Source organism: Lissotriton vulgaris, chromosome 11 (genome assembly GCF_964263255.1).
Source record: "Lissotriton vulgaris chromosome 11, aLisVul1.2, whole genome shotgun sequence".
Lineage (NCBI taxonomy): Eukaryota > Metazoa > Chordata > Amphibia > Caudata > Salamandridae > Lissotriton > Lissotriton vulgaris.
Window position 1 is genome coordinate 483,265,242 of NC_141699.1, and position 17,549 is coordinate 483,282,790.

Sequence of the window (17,549 nt, forward strand, 5' to 3'; positions counted from 1 at the left end):
GTACATGGAATCCATTTTACAGAGAGAGCAGATAGCCTGGGGCCCTGATTAGCAGGGAACCAGGCCAACTAAGTCGAAAACCAGCTAAACACAGGGCAAAAAAATCTGGGGTAACCATAGTCAGGTAGCCACCTTCCTACAAACACCTTAACCACTCGGCCATCGCAGCTGCATGAGTATGATGTCACTGTTGTCGTATACGAGCCATGCGCTACTCATGTCAGGCCGAGACCTAAAAAATAAAGTAACGGAAGGACGGGGCACGTACCATCAGTGCCCTGTTGTCCTCACTTATTTCGCATACTTTCATACAATTAATAAAAATAGCAATACGCATCACTCAAAGTGAGTGACAGGGCACAGATGAGCGGTAATCAATCACTGCACATTTCTACCCTCGGTTACCTCTATTACGGCGGTGGCAACGGGCCCTTAATTGTACTCAGAAAGAGTCCAAAAGCCTAATCAAGACACGCTTCATAAAAAAAATTACTCTTTTCGTAACTTGTCTAGATCAGGCAGGATAGGTCCAGACTACAAACCGTTCCGAGCCACCTGCTCTCTAAAACACTTCCTAGGTGTGGAAATAGTTTCAATGTTTACATCTAGTTTGAGTTTTTGCCATTTAACTCTGTGACTTGATGAGGATTGCGTAACAAGAAGTGAACATTTCATTAACTAAATCAAATGGTGTTCATGCAAAATCACACTCAGCTGCAAGCAGGATTCGAGCCTGCGCAGGGAAACCCCATTGGATTTCGAGTCCAATGCCTTAACCACTCGGCCATCGCAGCTGCATGAGTATGATGTCACTGTTGTCGTATACGAGCCATGCTCTGCTCATGTCAGGCCGAGACCAAAAAAATAAAGTAACGGAAGGACGGGGCACGTACCAGCAGTGCCCTGTTGTCCTCACTTATTTTGCATGCTTTCATACAATTAATAAAAATAGCAACATGCATCACTCAAAGTGAGTGAAAGGGCACAGATGAGTGGTAATCAATCACTGCATGTTTCTACCCACTTTTCCCTATATTATGGCGGTGGTAACGGGCCCTTAAGTGTACTAAGAAAGAGTCCAAAAGCCTAAACAAGACATGCTTCATAAAAAAAAGTACTCTTTTCATGACTTGTCTAGATCAGGCAGGACAGGTCCAGACTACAAACCCTTCCGAGCCACCAGCTCTCTAAAACACTTCCTGGGTGTGGAAATTGTCTCAATGTTTACATCTAGTTTGAGTTTTTTCCATTTAACTCTGTGACTTGATGAGGATTGCGTAACAAGAAGTGAACATTTACTTAACTAAACCAAATGGTGTTCATGCAAAATCACACTACGCTGGAAGCAGGATTCGAACCTGCGCAGGAAAACCCCATTGGATTTCGAGTCCAACGCCTTAACCACTCGGCCATCGCAGCTGCATGAGTATGATGTCACTGTTGTCGTATACGAGCCATACGCTGCTCACGTCAGGCCGAGACCAAAAAATTAAAGTAACAGCAGGACGGGGCACGTACCAGCAGTGCCCTGTATCCCCCACTTATTTTGAATGCTTTCATACAATTAATAAAAATAGCAACAAGCATCACTCAAAGTGAGTGACAGGGCACAGATGAGCGGTAATCAATCACTGCGCATTTCTACCCTCTTTTCCCTATATTACGGTGGTGGTAACGGGCCCTTAATTGTACTAAGAAAGAGTCCAAAAGCCTAAACAAGACACGCTTCATAAAAAAAATAATTACTCTTTTCGTGACTTGTCTAGATCATGCAGGACAGGTCCAGACTACGAACCCTTCCGAGGCACCTGCTCTCTAAAATACTTCCTGGGTGTGGAAATTGTCTCAATGTTTATATCTAGTTTGAGTTTTTGCCGTTTAACTCTGTGACTTGATGAGGATTGCGTAACAAGAAGTGAACATTTACTTAACTAAACCAAATGGTGTTCATGCAAAATCTCATGATGCTGCAAGCAGGATTCGAACCTACGCGGGGAAAGCCCATTGGATTTCAAGTCCAACGCCTTGACCACTCGGCCATCGCAGCTGCGTGAGTATGATGTCACAGTTGTCGTATACGAGCCATGCACTACTCACGTCAGGCCGAGACATAAAAAATAAAGTAACAGAAGGACGGGGCACGTACCAGCAGTGCCCTGTTGTCCTCACTTATTTTGCATGCTTTCATACAATTAATAAAAATAGCAATACGCATCCCTCGAAGTGAGTGACAGGGCACCGATGAGCGGTAATCAATCACTGCACATTTCTATCCTCGTTTCCCTATATTACGGCGGTGGCAACGGGCCCTTAAGTGTACTCAGAAAGAGTCCAAAAGCTTAAACAAGACACGCTTCATAAAAAAAAAGTACTCTTTTCATGACTTGTCTAGATCAGGCAGGACAGGTCCAGCCTACGAACCCTTCCGAGCCACCTGCTCTCTAAAACACTTCCTGAGTGTGGAAATTGTCTCAATGTTTACATCTAGTTTGAGTTTTTGCAGTTTAACTCTGTGACTTGATGAGGATTGCGTAATGAGAAGTGAACATTTACTTAACTAAACCAAATGGTGTTCATGCAAAATCACACTACGCTGCAAGCAGGATTCGAACCTGCGCAGGGAAACCCCATTGGATTTCGAGTCCAACGCCTTAACCACTCGGCCATCGCAGCTGCATGAGTATGATGTCACTGTTGTCGTATACGAGCCATGCTCTGCTCATGTCAGGCGGAGACCAAAAAAATAAAGTAACGGAAGGACGGGGCACGTACCAGCAGTGCCCTGTTGTCCTCACTTATTTTGCATGCTTTCATACAATTAATAAAAATAGCAACATGCATCACTCAAAGTGCGTGAAAGGGCACAGATGAGTGGTAATCAATCACTGCATGTTTCTACCCACTTTTCCCTATATTACGGCGGTGGTAACAGGCCCTTAAGTGTACTAAGAAAGGTCCAAAAGCCTAAACAAGACATGCATCATAAAAAAAGTACTCTTTTCATGACTTGTCTAGATCAGGCAGGACAGGTCCAGACTACAAACCCTTCCGAGCCACCAGCTCTCTTAAACACTTCCTGGGTGTGGAAATTGTCTCAATGTTTACATCTAGTTTGAGTTTTTTCCATTTAACTCTGTGACTTGATGAGGATTGCGAACAAGAAGTGAACATTTCCTTAACTAAACCAAATGGTGTTCATGCAAAATCACACTACGCTGCAAGCAGGATTCAAACCTGCGCAGGGAAACCCCATTGGATTTCGAGTCCAACGCCTTAACCACTCAGCCATCGCAGCTGCATGAGTATGATGTCACTGTTGTCGTATACGAGCCATACTCTGCTCATGTCAGGCCGAGACCAAAAAATAAAGTAACAGAAGGACGGGGCACGTACCAGCAGTGCCCTGTTGTCCTCACTTATTTTGCATGCTTTCATACAATTAATAAAAATAGCAACATGCATCACTCAAAGTGAGTGAAAGGGCACAGATGAGTGGTAATCAATCATTGCGCATTTCTACCCTCTTTTCCCTATATTACGGCGGTGGTAACGGGCCCTTAAGTGTACTAAGAAAGAGTCCAAAAGCCTAAACAAGACACTCTTCATAAAAAAATAATTACTCTTTTCGTAACTTGTCTAGATCAGGCAGGATAGGTCCAGACTTCAAACCCTTCCGAGCCACCTGCTCTCTAAAACACTTCCTAGGTGTGGAAATTGTTTCAATGTTTACATCTAGTTTGAGTTTTTGCCGTTTAACTCTGTGACTTGATGAGGATTGCGTAACAAGAAGTAAACATTTACTTAACTAAACCAAATGGTGTTCATGCAAAATCTCATGACGCTGCAAGCAGGATTCGGACCTACGCGGGGAAACCCCATTGGATTTCAAGTCCAACTCCTTAACCACTCGGTCATCGCAGCTGCGTGAGTATGATGTCACAGTTGTCGTATACGAGCCATGCACTACTCACGTCAGGCCGAGACATAAAAAATAAAGTAACAGAAGGACGGGGCACGTACCAGCAGTGCCCTGTTGTCCTCACTTATTTTGCATGCTTTCATACAATTAATAAAAATAGCAATACGCATCACTCAAAGTGAGTGACAGGGCACCGATGAGCGGTAATCAATCACTGCACATTTCTATCCTCGTTTCCCTATATTACGGCGGTGGCAATGGTCCCTTAAGTGTACTCAGAAAGAGTCCAAAAGCTTAAACAAGACACGCTTCATAAAAAAAAGTACTCTTTTCATGACTTGTCTAGATCAGGCAGGACAGGTCCAGACTACGAACCCTTCCGAGCCACCAGCTCTCTAAAACACTTCCTGGGTGTGGAAATTGTCTCAATGTGTACATCTAGTTTGAGTTTTTTCCATTTAACTCTGTGACTTGATGAGGATTGCGTAACGAGAAGTGAACATTTACTTAACTAAACCAAATGGTGTTCATGCAAAATCACACTACGCTGCAAGCAGGATTCGAACCTGCGCAGGGAAACCAGTTTGGATTTCGAGTCCAACGCCTTAACCACTCACCCTTCGCAGCTGCATGAGAATGATGTCACTGTTGTCGTATACGAGCCATACGCTGCTCACGTCAGGCCGAGACCTAAAAATTCAAGTAACGGCAGGACGGGGCACGTACCAGCAGTGCCCTGTATCCCCTACTTATTTTGAATGCTTTCATACAATTAATAAAATTAGCAACAAGCATCACTCAAAGTGAGTGACAGGGCACAGATGAGCGGTAATCAATCACTGCGCATTTCTACCCTCTTTTCCCTATATTACGGCGGTGGTAACGGGCCCTTAAGTGTACTAAGAAAGAGTCCAAAAGCCTAAAGAAGACACGCTTCATAAAAAAATAATTACTCTTTTCGTGACTTGTCTAGATCATGCAGGACAGGTCCAGACTACGAACGCTTCCGAGCCACCTGCTCTCTAAAACACTTCCTGGGTGTGGAAATTGTCTCAATGTTTACATCTAGTTTGAGTTTTTGCCGTTCAACTCTGTGACTTGATGAGGATTGCGTAATGAGAAGTGAACATTTACTTAACTAAACCAAATGGTGTTCATGCAAAATCTCATGACGCTGCAAGCAGGATTCGAACCTACGCAGGGAAACCCCATTGGATTTCAAGTCCAACGCCTTAACCACTCGGCCATTGCAGCTGCGTGAGTATGATGTCACAGTTGTCGTATACGAGCCATGCACTACTCACGTCAGACCGAGACATAAAAAAAAAAAAGTAACAGAAGGACGGGGCACGTACCAGCAGTGCCCTGTTGTCCTCACTTATTTTGCATGCTTTCATACAATTAATAAAAATAGCAATACGCATCACTCAAAGTGAGTGACAGGGCACAGATGAGCGGTAATCAATCGATGCACATTTTTATCCTCGTTTCCCTATATTACGGCGGTGGCAACGGGCCCTTAAGTGTACTCAGAAAGACTCCAAAAGCTTAAACAAGACACGCTTCATAAAAAAAAGTACTCTTTTCATGACTTGTCTAGATCAGGCAGGACAGGTCCAGAATACGAACCCTTTCGAGCCACCTGCTCTCTAAAACACTTCCTGGGTGTGGAAATTGTCTCAATGTTTACATCTAGTTTTAGTTTTTGCCGTTTAACTCTGTGACTTGATGAGGATTGCGTAACGAGAAGTGAACATTTACTTAACTAAACCAAATGGTGTTCATGCAAAATCTCAAGACGCTGCAAGCAGGATTCAAACCTACGCGGGGAAACCCCATTGGATTTCAAGTCCAACACCTTAACCACTCGGCCATCGCAGCTGCATGAGTATGAAGTCACTGTTGTCGTATACGAGCCATGCGCTACTCATGTCAGGCCGAGACCTAAAAAATAAAGTACCGGAAGGACGGGGCACGTACCATCAGTGCCCTGTTGTCCTCACTTATTTCGCATACTTTCATACAATTAATAAAAATAGCAATACGCATCACTCAAAGTGAGTGACAGGGCACAGATGAGCGGTAATCAATCACTGCACATTTCTACCCTCGTTTACCTCTATTACGGCGGTGGCAACGGGCCCTTAATTGTACTCAGAAAGAGTCCAAAAGCCTAATCAAGACACGCTTCATAAAAAAAATTACTCTTTTCGTAACTTGTCTAGATCAGGCAGGATAGGTCCAGACTACAAACCGTTCCGAGCCACCTGCTCTCTAAAACACTTCCTAGGTGTGGAAATAGTTTCAATGTTTACATCTAGTTTGAGTTTTTGCCATTTAACTCTGTGACTTGATGAGGATTGCGTAACAAGAAGTGAACATTTCATTAACTAAATCAAATGGTGTTCATGCAAAATCACACTACGCTGCAAGCAGGATTCGAACCTGCGCAGGGAAACCCCATTGGATTTCGAGTCCAACGCCTTAACCACTCGGCTATCGCAGCTGCATGAGTATGATGTCACTGTTGTCATATACGAGCCATGCTCTGCTCATGTCAGGCCGAGACCAAAAAAATAAAGTAACGGAAGGACGGGGCATGTACCAGCAGTGCCCTGTTGTCCTCACTTATTTTGCATGCTTTCATACAATTAATAAAAATTAGCAACATGCATCACTCAAAGTGAGTGAAAGGGCACAGATGAGTAGTAATCAATCACTGCATGTTTCTACCCACTTTTCCCTATATTAAGGCGGTGGTAACGGGCCCTTAAGTGTACTAAGAAAGAGTCCAAAAGCCTAAACAAGACATGCTTCATAAAAAAGTACTCTTTTCATGACTTGTCTAGATCAGGCAGGACAGGTCCAGACTACAAACCCTTCCGAGCCACCTGTTCTCTAAAACACTTCCTGAGTGTGGAAATTGTCTCAATGTTTACATCTAGTTTGAGTTTTTGCAGTTTAACTCTGTGACTTGATGAGGATTGCGTAATGAGAAGTGAACATTTACTTAACTAAACCAAATGGTGTTCATGCAAAATCACACTACGCTGCAAGCAGGATTCGAACCTGCGCAGGGAAACCCCATTGGATTTCGAGTCCAACGCCTTAACCACTCGGCCATCGCAGCTGCATGAGTATGATGTCACTGTTGTCGTATACGAGCCATGCTCTGCTCATGTCAGGCGGAGACCAAAAATATAAAGTAACGGAAGGACGGGGCACGTACCAGCAGTGCCCTGTTGTCCTCACTTATTTTGCATGCTTTCATACAATTAATAAAAATAGCAACATGCATCACTCAAAGTGAGTGAAAGGGCACAGATGAGTGGTAATCAATCACTGCATGTTTCTACCCACTTTTCCCTATATTACGGCGGTGGTAACAGGCCCTTAAGTGTACTAAGAAAGGTCCAAAAGCCTAAACAAGACATGCATCATAAAAAAAAGTACTCTTTTCATGTCTTGTCTAGATCAGGCAGGACAGATCCAGACTATAAACCCTTCCGAGCCACCAGCTCTCTTAAACACTTCCTGGGTGTGGAAATTGTCTCAATGTTTACATCTAGTTTGAGTTTTTTCCATTTAACTCTGTGACTTGATGAGGATTGCGAACAAGAAGTGAACATTTCCTTAACTAAACCAAATGGTGTTCATGCAAAATCACACTACGCTGCAAGCAGGATTCGAACCTGCGCAGGGAAATCCCATTGGATTTCGAGTCCAACGCCTTAACCACTCGGCCATCCCAGCTGCATGAGTATGATGTCACTGTTGTCGTATACGAGCCATACTCTGCTCATGTCAGGCCGAGACCAAAAAATAAAGTAACAGAAGGACGGGGCACGTACCAGCAGTGCCCTGTTGTCCTCACTTATTTTGCATGCTTTCATACAATTAATAAAAATAGCAACATGCATCACTCAAAGTGAGTGAAAGGGCACAGATGAGTGGTAATCAATCATTGCGCATTTCTACCCTCTTTTCCCTATATTACGGCGGTGGTAACGGGCCCTTAAGTGTACTAAGAAAGAGTCCAAAAGCCTAAACAAGACACTCTTCATAAAAAAATCAATTACTCTTTTCGTAACTTGTCTAGATCAGGCAGGATAGGTCCAGACTTCAAACCCTTCCGAGCCACCTGCTCTCTAAAACACTTCCTAGGTGTGGAAATTGTTTCAATGTTTACATCTAGTTTGAGTTTTTGCCGTTTAACTCTGTGACTTGATGAGGATTGCGTAACAAGAAGTAAACATTTACTTAACTAAACCAAATGGTGTTCATGCAAAATCTCATGACGCTGCAAGCAGGATTCAGACCTACGCGGGGAAACCCCATTGGATTTCAAGTCCAACGCCTTAACCACTCGGCCATCGCAGCTGCGTGAGTATGATGTCACAGTTGTCGTATACGAGCCATGCACTACTCACGTCAGGCCGAGACATAAAAAATAAAGTAACAGAAGGACGGGGCACGTACCAGCAGTGCCCTGTTGTCCTCACTTATTTTGCATGCTTTCATACAATTAATAAAAATAGCAATACGCATCACTCAAAGTGAGTGACAGGGCACAGATGAGCGGTAATCAATCGATGCACATTTTTATCCTCGTTTCCCTATATTACGGCGGTGGCAACGGGCCCTTAAGTGTACTCAGAAAGACTCCAAAAGCTTAAACAAGACACGCTTCATAAAAAAAAGGACTCTTTTCATGACTTGTCTAGATCAGGCAGGACAGGTCCAGAATACGAACCCTTCCGAGCCACCTGCTCTCTAAAACACTTCCTGGGTGTGGAAATTGTCTCAATGTTTACATCTAGTTTTAGTTTTTGCCGTTTAACTCTGTGACTTGATGAGGATTGCGTAACGAGAAGTGAACATTTACTTAACTAAACCAAATGGTGTTCATGCAAAATCTCAAGACGCTGCAAGCATGATTCAAACCTACGCGGGGAAACCCCATTGGATTTCAAGTCCAACACCTTAACCACTCGGCCATCGCAGCTGCATGAGTATGATGTCACTGTTGTCGTATACGAGCCATGCGCTACTCATGTCAGGCCGAGACCTAAAAAATAAAGTAACGGAAGGACGGGGCACGTACCATCAGTGCCCTGTTGTCCTCACTTATTTCGCATACTTTCATACAATTAATAAAAATAGCAATACGCATCACTCAAAGTGAGTGACAGGGCACAGATGAGCGGTAATCAATCACTGCACATTTCTACCCTCGGTTACCTCTATTACGGCGGTGGCAACGGGCCCTTAATTGTACTCAGAAAGAGTCCAAAAGCCTAATCAAGACACGCTTCATAAAAAAAATTACTCTTTTCGTAACTTGTCTAGATCAGGCAGGATAGGTCCAGACTACAAACCGTTCCGAGCCACCTGCTCTCTAAAACACTTCCTAGGTGTGGAAATAGATTCAATGTTTACATCTAGTTTGAGTTTTTGCCATTTAACTCTGTGACTTGATGAGGATTGCGTAACAAGAAGTGAACATTTCATTAACTAAATCAAATGGTGTTCATGCAAAATCACACTACGCTGCAAGCAGGATTCGAACCTGCGCAGGGAAACCCCATTGGATTTCGAGTCCAACGCCTTAACCACTCGGCCATCGCAGCTGCATGAGTATGATGTCACTGTTGTCGTATACGAGCCATGCTCTGCTCATGTCAGGCCGAGACCAAAAAAATAAAGTAACGGAAGGACGGGGCATGTACCAGCAGTGCCCTGTTGTCCTCACTTATTTTGCATGCTTTCATACAATTAATAAAAATAGCAACATGCATCACTCAAAGTGAGTGAAAGGGCACAGATGAGTAGTAATCAATCACTGCATGTTTCTACCCACTTTTCCCTATATTACGGCGGTGGTAACGGGCCCTTAAGTGTACTAAGAAAGAGTCCAAAAGCCTAAACAAGACATGCTTCATAAAAAAGTACTCTTTTCATGACTTGTCTAGATCAGGCAGGACAGGTCCAGACTACAAACCCTTCCGAGCCATCTGCTCTCTAAAACACTTCCTGAGTGTGGAAATTGTCTCAATGTTTACATCTAGTTTGAGTTTTTGCAGTTTAACTCTGTGACTTGATGAGGATTGCGTAATGAGAAGTGAACATTTACTTAACTAAACCAAATGGTGTTCATGCAAAATCACACTACGCTGCAAGCAGGATTCGAACCTGCGCAGGGAAACCCCATTGGATTTCGAGTCCAACGCCTTAACCACTCGGCCATCGCAGCTGCATGAGTATGATGTCACTGTTGTCATATACGAGCCATGCTCTGCTCATGTCAGGCGGAGACCAAAAAAATAAAGTAACGGAAGGACGGGGCACGTACCAGCAGTGCCCTGTTGTCCTCACTTATTTTGCATGCTTTCATACAATTAATAAAAATAGCAACATGCATCACTCAAAGTGAGTGAAAGGGCACAGATGAGTGGTAATCAATCACTGCATTTTTCTACCCACTTTTCCCTATATTACGGCGGTGGTAACAGGCCCTTAAGTGTACTAAGAAAGGTCCAAAAGCCTAAACAAGACATGCATCATAAAAAAAAGTACTCTTTTCATGACTTGTCTAGATCAGGCAGGACAGGTCCAGACTACAAACCCTTCCGAGCCACCAGCTCTCTTAAACACTTCCTGGGTGTGGAAATTGTCTCAATGTTTACATCTAGTTTGAGTTTTTTCCATTTAACTCTGTGACTTGATGAGGATTCAGAACAAGAAGTGAACATTTCCTTAACTAAACCAAATGGTGTTCATGCAAAATCACACTACGCTGCAAGCAGGATTCGAACCTGCGCAGGGAAATCCCATTGGATTTCGAGTCCAACGCCTTAACCACTCGGCCATCCCAGCTGCATGAGTATGATGTCACTGTTGTCGTATACGAGCCATACTCTGCTCATGTCAGGCCGAGACCAAAAAATAAAGTAACAGAAGGACGGGGCACGTACCAGCAGTGCCCTGTTGTCCTCACTTATTTTGCATGCTTTCATACAATTAATAAAAATAGCAACATGCATCACTCAAAGTGAGTGAAAGGGCACAGATGAGTGGTAATCAATCATTGCGCATTTCTACCCTCTTTTCCCTATATTACGGCGGTGGTAACGGGCCCTTAAGTGTACTAAGAAAGAGTCCAAAAGCCTAAACAAGACACTCTTCATAAAAAAATCAATTACTCTTTTCGTAACTTGTCTAGATCAGGCAGGATAGGTCCAGACTTCAAACCCTTCCGAGCCACCTGCTCTCTAAAACACTTCCTAGGTGTGGAAATTGTTTCAATGTTTACATCTAGTTTGAGTTTTTGCCGTTTAACTCTGTGACTTGATGAGGATTGCGTAACAAGAAGTAAACATTTACTTAACTAAACCAAATGGTGTTCATGCAAAATCTCATGACGCTGCAAGCAGGATTCGGACCTACGCGGGGAAACCCCATTGGATTTCAAGTCCAACGCCTTAACCACTCGGCCATCGCAGCTGCGTGAGTATGATGTCACAGTTGTCGTATACGAGCCATGCACTACTCACGTCAGGCCGAGACATAAAAAATGAAGTAACAGAAGGACGGGGCACGTACCAGCAGTGCCCTGTTGTCCTCACTTATTTTGCATGCTTTCATACAATTAATAAAAATAGCAATACGCATCACTCAAAGTGAGTGACAGGGCACCGATGAGCGGTAATCAATCACTGCACATTTCTATGCTCGTTTCCCTATATTACGGCGGTGGCAACGGTCCCTTAAGTGTACTCAGAAAGAGTCCAAAAGCTTAAACAAGACACGCTTCATAAAAAAAAGTACTCTTTTCATGACTTGTCTAGATCAGGCAGGACAGGTCCAGACTACGAACCCTTCCGAGCCACCTGCTCTCTAAAACACTTCCTGGGTGTGGAAATTGTCTCAATGTTTACATCTAGTTTGAGTTTTTGCAGTTTAACTCTGTGACTTGATGAGGATTGCGTAATGAGAAGTGAACATTTACTTAACTTAACCAAATGGTGTTCATGCAAAATCTCATGCCGCTGCAAGGAGGATTCGAACCTACGTGGGGAAACCCCATTGGATTTCAAGTCCAACGCATTAACCACTCTGCCATCGCAGCTGCGTGAGTATGATGTCACTGTTGTCATATACGAGCCATGCGCTACTCATGTCAGGTCGAGACCTAAAAAATAAAGTAAAGGAAGGACGGGGCACATACCAAAGTGCCCTGTTGTCCTCACTTATTTCGCATACTTTCATACAATTAATAAAAATAGCAATATGCATCACTCAAAATGAGTGACAGGGCACAGATGAGCGGTAATCAATCACTGCACATTTCTACCCTCGTTTCCATATATTACGGCGGTGGCAACTTGCCCTTAAGTGTACTCAGAAAGAGTCCAAAAGCCTAAACAAGACACGCTTCATAAAAAAAAATTACTCATTTCGTAACTTGTCTAGATCAGGCAGGATAGGTCCAGACTACAAACCCTTCCGAGCCACCTGCTCTCTAAAACACTTCCTAGGTGTGGAAATTGTTTCAATGTTTACATCTAGTTTGAGTTTTTGCCATTTAACTCTGTGACTTGATGAGGATTGCGTAACGAGAAGTGAACATTTCCTTAACTAAACCAAAAGGTGTTCATGCAAAATCACACTACGCTGCAAGCTCGATTCGAATCTGCGCAGGGAAACCCCATTGGATTTCGAGTCCAACACCTTAACCACTCGGCCATCGCAGCTGCATGAGTATGATGTCACTATTGTCGTATACGAGCCATGCTCTGCTCATGTCAGGCCGAGACCAAAAAAATAAAGTAACGGAAGGACGGGGCACGTACCAGCAGTGCCCTGTTGTCCTCACTTATTTTGCATGCTTTCATACAATTAATAAACATAGCAACATGCATCACTCAAAGTGAGTGAAAGGGCACAGATGAGTGGTAATCAATCACTGCATGTTTCTACCCACTTTTCCCTGTATTACGGCGGTGGTAACGGGCCCTTAAGTGTACTAAGAAAGAGTCCAAAAGCCTAAACAAGACATGCTTCATAAAAAAAAGTACTCTTTTCATGACTTGTCTAGATAAGCCAGGACAGGTCCAGAATATAAACCCTTCCGAGCCACCAGCTCTCTAAAACACTTCCTGGGTGTGGAAATTGTCTCAATGTGTACATCTAGTTTGAGTTTTTTCCATTTAACTCTGTGACTTGATGAGGATTGCGCAACGAGAAGTGAACATTTACTTAACTAAACCAAATGGTGTTCATGCAAAATCACACTACGCTGCAAGCAGGATTCGAACCTGCGCAGGGAAACCAGTTTGGATTTCGAGTCCAACGCCTTAACCACTCACCCTTCGCAGCTGCATGAGAATGATGTCACTGTTGTCGTATACGAGCCATACGCTACTCACTTCAGGCCGAGACCTAAAAATTAAAGTAACGGCAGGACGGGGCACGTACCAGCAGTGCCCTGTATCCCCTACTTATTTTGAATGCTTTCATACAATTAATAAAATTAGCAACAAGCATCACTCAAAGTGAGTGACAGGGCACAGATGAGCGGTAATCAATCACTGCGCATTTCTACCCTCTTTTCCCTATATTACGGCGGTGGTAACGGGCCCTTAAGTGTACTAAGAAAGAGTCCAAAAGCCTAAAGAAGACACGCTTCATAAAAAAAATAATTACTCTTTTCATAACTTGTCTAGATCAGGCAGGATAGGTCCAGACTACAAACCGTTCCGAGCCACCTGCTCTCTAAAACACTTCCTAGGTGTGGAAATAGTTTCAATGTTTACATCTAGTTTGAGTTTTTGCCATTTAACTCTGTGACTTGATGAGGATTGCGTAACGAGAAGTGAACATTTCCTTAACTAAATCAAATGGTGTTCATGCAAAATCACACTACGCTGCAAGCAGGATTCGAACCTGCGCAGGGAACCCCCATTGGATTTCAAGTCCAACACCTTAACCACTCGGCCATCGCAGCTGCATGAGTATGATGTCACTGTTGTCGTATACGAGCCATGCTCTGCTCATGTCAGGCCGAGACCAAAAAAATAAAGTAACTGAAGGACGGGGCATGTACCAGCAGTGCCCTGTTGTCCTCACTTATTTTGCATGCTTTCATACAATTAATAAAAATAGCAACATGCATCACTCAAAGTGAGTGAAAGGGCACAGATGAGTAGTAATCAATCACTGCATGTTTCTACCCACTTTTCCCTATATTACGGCGGTGGTAACGGGCCCTTAAGTGTACTAAGAAAGAGTCCAAAAGCCTAAACAAGACATGCTTCATAAAAAAAGTACTCTTTTCATGACTTGTCTAGATCAGGCAGGACAGGTCCAGACTACAAACCCTTCCGAGCCACCTGCTCTCTAAAACACTTCCTGGGTGTGGAAATTGTCTCAATGTTTACATCTAGTTTGAGTTTTTGCCGTTTAACTCTGTGACTTGATGAGGATTGCGTAACGAGAAGTGAACATTTACTTAACTAAACCAAATGGTGTTCATGCAAAATCTCAAGACGCTGCAAGCAGGATTCGAACCTGAGCAGGGAATCCACATTGAATTTCGAGTACAATGCCTTAACCACTCGGCCGTCGCAGCTGCATGAGTATGATGTCACTGTTGTCGTATACGAGCCATGCTCTGCTCATGTCAGGCCGAGACCAAAAAAATAAAGTAACGGAAGGACGGGGCATGTACCAGCAGTGCCCTGTTGTCCTCACTTATTTTGCATGCTTTCATACAATTAATAAAAATAGCAACATGCATCACTCAAAGTGAGTGAAAGGGCACAGATGAGTAGTAATCAATCACTGCATGTTTCTACCCACTTTTCCCTATATTACGGCGGTGGTAACGGGCCCTTAAGTGTACTAAGAAAGAGTCCAAAAGCCTAAACAAGACATGCTTCATAAAAAAAAGTACTCTTTTCATGACTTGTCTAGATCAGGCAGGACAGGTCCAGACTACAAACCCTTGCGAGCCACCTGCTCTCTAAAACACTTCCTGGGTGTGGAAATTGTCTCAATGTTTACATCTAGTTTGAGTTTTTGCAGTTTAACTCTGTGACTTGATGAGTATTGCGAACGAGAAGTGAACATTTCCTTAACTAAACCAAATGGTGTTCATGCAAAATCACACTACGCTGCAAGCAGGATTCGAACCTGCGCAGGGAAACCCCATTGGATTTCGAGTCCAACGCCTTAACCACTCGGGCATCGCAGCTGCGTGAGTATGATGTCACTGTTGTCGTATACGAGCCATGCGCTACTCATGTCAGGTCGAGACCTAAAAAATAAAGTAACGGAAGGACGGGGAACATACCAGCAGTGCCCTGGTATCCTCACTTATTTCGCATACTTTCATACAATTAATAAAAATAGCAATATGCATCACTCAAAATGAGTGACAGGGCACAGATGAGCGGTAATCAATCACTGCACATTTCTACCCTCGTTTCCATATATTACGGCGGTGGCAACGGGCCCTTAAGTGTACTCAGAAAGAGTCCAAAAGCCTAAACAAGACACGCTTCATTAAAAAAAATTACTCATTTCGTAACTTGTCTCGATCAGGCAGGACAGGTCCAGCCTACGAACCCTTCCGAGCCACCTGCTCTCTAAAATACTTCCTGAGTGTGGAAATTGTCTCAATGTTTACATCTAGTTTGAGTTTTTGCAGTTTAACTCTGTGACTTGATGAGGATTGCGTAATGAGAAGTGAACATTTACTTAACTAAACCAAATGGTGTTCATGCAAAATCACACTACGCTGCAAGCAGGATTCGAACCTGCGCAGGGAAACCCCATTGGATTTCGAGTCCAACGCCTTAACCACTCGGCCATCGCAGCTGCATGAGTATGATGTCACTGTTGTCGTATACGAGCCATGCTCTGCTCATGTCAGGCGGAGACCAAAAAAATAAAGTAACGGAAGGACGGGGCGCGTACCGGCAGTGCCCTGTTGTCCTCACTTATTTTGCATGCTTTCATACAATTAATAAAAATAGCAACATGCATCACTCAAAGTGAGTGAAAGGGCACAGATGAGTGGTAATCAATCACTGCATGTTTCTACCCACTTTTCCCTATATTACGGCGGTGGTAACAGGCCCTTAAGTGTACTAAGAAAGGTCCAAAAGCCTAAACAAGACATGCATCATAAAAAAAGTACTCTTTTCATGACTTGTCTAGATCAGGCAGGACAGGTCCAGACTACAAACCCTTCCGAGCCACCAGCTCTCTTAAACACTTCCTGGGTGTGGAAATTGTCTCAATGTTTACATCTAGTTTGAGTTTTTTCCATTTAACTCTGTGACTTGATGAGGATTGCGAACAAGAAGTGAACATTTCCTTAACTAAACCAAATGGTGTTCATGCAAAATCACACTACGCTGCAAGCAGGATTCAAACCTGCGCAGGGAAACCCCATTGGATTTCGAGTCCAACGCCTTAACCACTCAGCCATCGCAGCTGCATGAGTATGATGTCACTGTTGTCGTATACGAGCCATACTCTGCTCATGTCAGGCCGAGACCAAAAAATTAAAGTAACAGAAGGACGGGGCACGTACCAGCAGTGCCCTGTTGTCCTCACTTATTTTGCATGCTTTCATACAATTATTAAAAATAGCAACATGCATCACTCAAAGTGAGTGAAAGGGCACAGATGAGTGGTAATCAATCACTGCACATTTCTATCCTCCTTTCCCTATATTACGGCGGTGGCAACGGTCCCTTAAGTGTACTCAGAAAGAGTCCAAAAGCTTAAACAAGACACGCTTCATAAAAAAAAGTACTCTTTTCATGACTTGTCTAGATCAGGCAGGACAGGTCCAGACTACGAACCCTTCCGAGCCACCTGCTCTCTAAAACACTTCCTGGGTGTGGAAATTGTCTCAATGTTTACATCTAGTTTGAGTTTTTGCAGTTTAACTCTGTGACTTGATGAGGATTGCGTAATGAGAAGTGAACATTTACTTAACTTAACCAAATGGTGTTCATGTAAAATCTAATGCCGCTGCAAGGAGGATTCGAACCTACGTGGGGAAACCCCATTAGATTTCAAGTCCAACGCCTTAACCACTCGGCCATCGCAGCTGCGTGAGTATGATGTCACTGTTGTCATATACGAGCCATGCGCTACTCATGTCAGGTCGAGACCTAAAAAATAAAGTAAAGGAAGGACGGGGCACATACCAGCAGTGCCCTGTTGTCCTCACTTATTTCACATACTTTCATACAATTAATAAAAATAGCAATATGCATCACTCAAAATGAGTGACAGGGCACAGATGAGCGGTAATCAATCACTGCACATTTCTACCCTCGTTTCCATATATTACGGCGGTGGCAACGGGCCCTTAAGTGTACTAAGAAAGAGTCCAAAAGCCTAAACAAGACATGCTTCATAAAAAAAAGTACTCTTTTCATGACTTGTCTAGATCAGGCAGGACAGGTCCAGACTATAAACCCTTCCGAGCCACCAGCTCTCTAAAACACTTCCTGGGTGTGGAAATTGTCTCAATGTGTACATCTAGTTTGAGTTTTTTCCATTTAACTCTGTGACTTGATGAGGATTGCGTAACGAGAAGTGAACATTT

The 17,549-nt window shown here is 43.5% G+C and overlaps 18 non-coding genes across 18 annotated transcripts; all 18 read right to left on the minus strand.

The window, feature by feature from the left end:
- Positions 1 to 712: 712 nt before the first annotated feature.
- Positions 713 to 794, minus strand: TRNAS-CGA (transfer RNA serine (anticodon CGA)). The gene has a single exon. It is a non-coding gene; the product is annotated as a tRNA-Ser (tRNA).
- A 543-nt stretch (positions 795 to 1,337) lies between these two features.
- TRNAS-CGA (transfer RNA serine (anticodon CGA)) lies at positions 1,338 to 1,419 on the minus strand. Its single transcript has one exon. It is a non-coding gene; the product is annotated as a tRNA-Ser (tRNA).
- Positions 1,420 to 1,965: 546 nt separating this feature from the next.
- TRNAS-UGA (transfer RNA serine (anticodon UGA)) lies at positions 1,966 to 2,047 on the minus strand. The gene has a single exon. It is a non-coding gene; the product is annotated as a tRNA-Ser (tRNA).
- A 544-nt stretch (positions 2,048 to 2,591) lies between these two features.
- Positions 2,592 to 2,673, minus strand: TRNAS-CGA (transfer RNA serine (anticodon CGA)). Its single transcript has one exon. It is a non-coding gene; the product is annotated as a tRNA-Ser (tRNA).
- Positions 2,674 to 3,213: 540 nt separating this feature from the next.
- TRNAS-CGA (transfer RNA serine (anticodon CGA)) lies at positions 3,214 to 3,295 on the minus strand. The gene has a single exon. It is a non-coding gene; the product is annotated as a tRNA-Ser (tRNA).
- Positions 3,296 to 5,091: 1,796 nt separating this feature from the next.
- TRNAS-UGA (transfer RNA serine (anticodon UGA)) lies at positions 5,092 to 5,173 on the minus strand. The gene has a single exon. It is a non-coding gene; the product is annotated as a tRNA-Ser (tRNA).
- A 545-nt stretch (positions 5,174 to 5,718) lies between these two features.
- On the minus strand, positions 5,719 to 5,800 carry TRNAS-UGA (transfer RNA serine (anticodon UGA)). Its single transcript has one exon. It is a non-coding gene; the product is annotated as a tRNA-Ser (tRNA).
- A 543-nt stretch (positions 5,801 to 6,343) lies between these two features.
- On the minus strand, positions 6,344 to 6,425 carry TRNAS-CGA (transfer RNA serine (anticodon CGA)). The gene has a single exon. It is a non-coding gene; the product is annotated as a tRNA-Ser (tRNA).
- A 542-nt stretch (positions 6,426 to 6,967) lies between these two features.
- TRNAS-CGA (transfer RNA serine (anticodon CGA)) lies at positions 6,968 to 7,049 on the minus strand. Its single transcript has one exon. It is a non-coding gene; the product is annotated as a tRNA-Ser (tRNA).
- Positions 7,050 to 7,590: 541 nt separating this feature from the next.
- Positions 7,591 to 7,672, minus strand: TRNAS-CGA (transfer RNA serine (anticodon CGA)). Its single transcript has one exon. It is a non-coding gene; the product is annotated as a tRNA-Ser (tRNA).
- A 1,795-nt stretch (positions 7,673 to 9,467) lies between these two features.
- Positions 9,468 to 9,549, minus strand: TRNAS-CGA (transfer RNA serine (anticodon CGA)). Its single transcript has one exon. It is a non-coding gene; the product is annotated as a tRNA-Ser (tRNA).
- A 541-nt stretch (positions 9,550 to 10,090) lies between these two features.
- On the minus strand, positions 10,091 to 10,172 carry TRNAS-CGA (transfer RNA serine (anticodon CGA)). Its single transcript has one exon. It is a non-coding gene; the product is annotated as a tRNA-Ser (tRNA).
- Positions 10,173 to 10,713: 541 nt separating this feature from the next.
- TRNAS-CGA (transfer RNA serine (anticodon CGA)) lies at positions 10,714 to 10,795 on the minus strand. Its single transcript has one exon. It is a non-coding gene; the product is annotated as a tRNA-Ser (tRNA).
- Positions 10,796 to 11,340: 545 nt separating this feature from the next.
- Positions 11,341 to 11,422, minus strand: TRNAS-UGA (transfer RNA serine (anticodon UGA)). The gene has a single exon. It is a non-coding gene; the product is annotated as a tRNA-Ser (tRNA).
- A 2,421-nt stretch (positions 11,423 to 13,843) lies between these two features.
- TRNAS-UGA (transfer RNA serine (anticodon UGA)) lies at positions 13,844 to 13,925 on the minus strand. The gene has a single exon. It is a non-coding gene; the product is annotated as a tRNA-Ser (tRNA).
- A 1,166-nt stretch (positions 13,926 to 15,091) lies between these two features.
- Positions 15,092 to 15,173, minus strand: TRNAS-CGA (transfer RNA serine (anticodon CGA)). Its single transcript has one exon. It is a non-coding gene; the product is annotated as a tRNA-Ser (tRNA).
- Positions 15,174 to 15,717: 544 nt separating this feature from the next.
- On the minus strand, positions 15,718 to 15,799 carry TRNAS-CGA (transfer RNA serine (anticodon CGA)). The gene has a single exon. It is a non-coding gene; the product is annotated as a tRNA-Ser (tRNA).
- Positions 15,800 to 16,339: 540 nt separating this feature from the next.
- On the minus strand, positions 16,340 to 16,421 carry TRNAS-CGA (transfer RNA serine (anticodon CGA)). Its single transcript has one exon. It is a non-coding gene; the product is annotated as a tRNA-Ser (tRNA).
- Between the last annotated feature and the right edge of the window lie 1,128 nt (positions 16,422 to 17,549).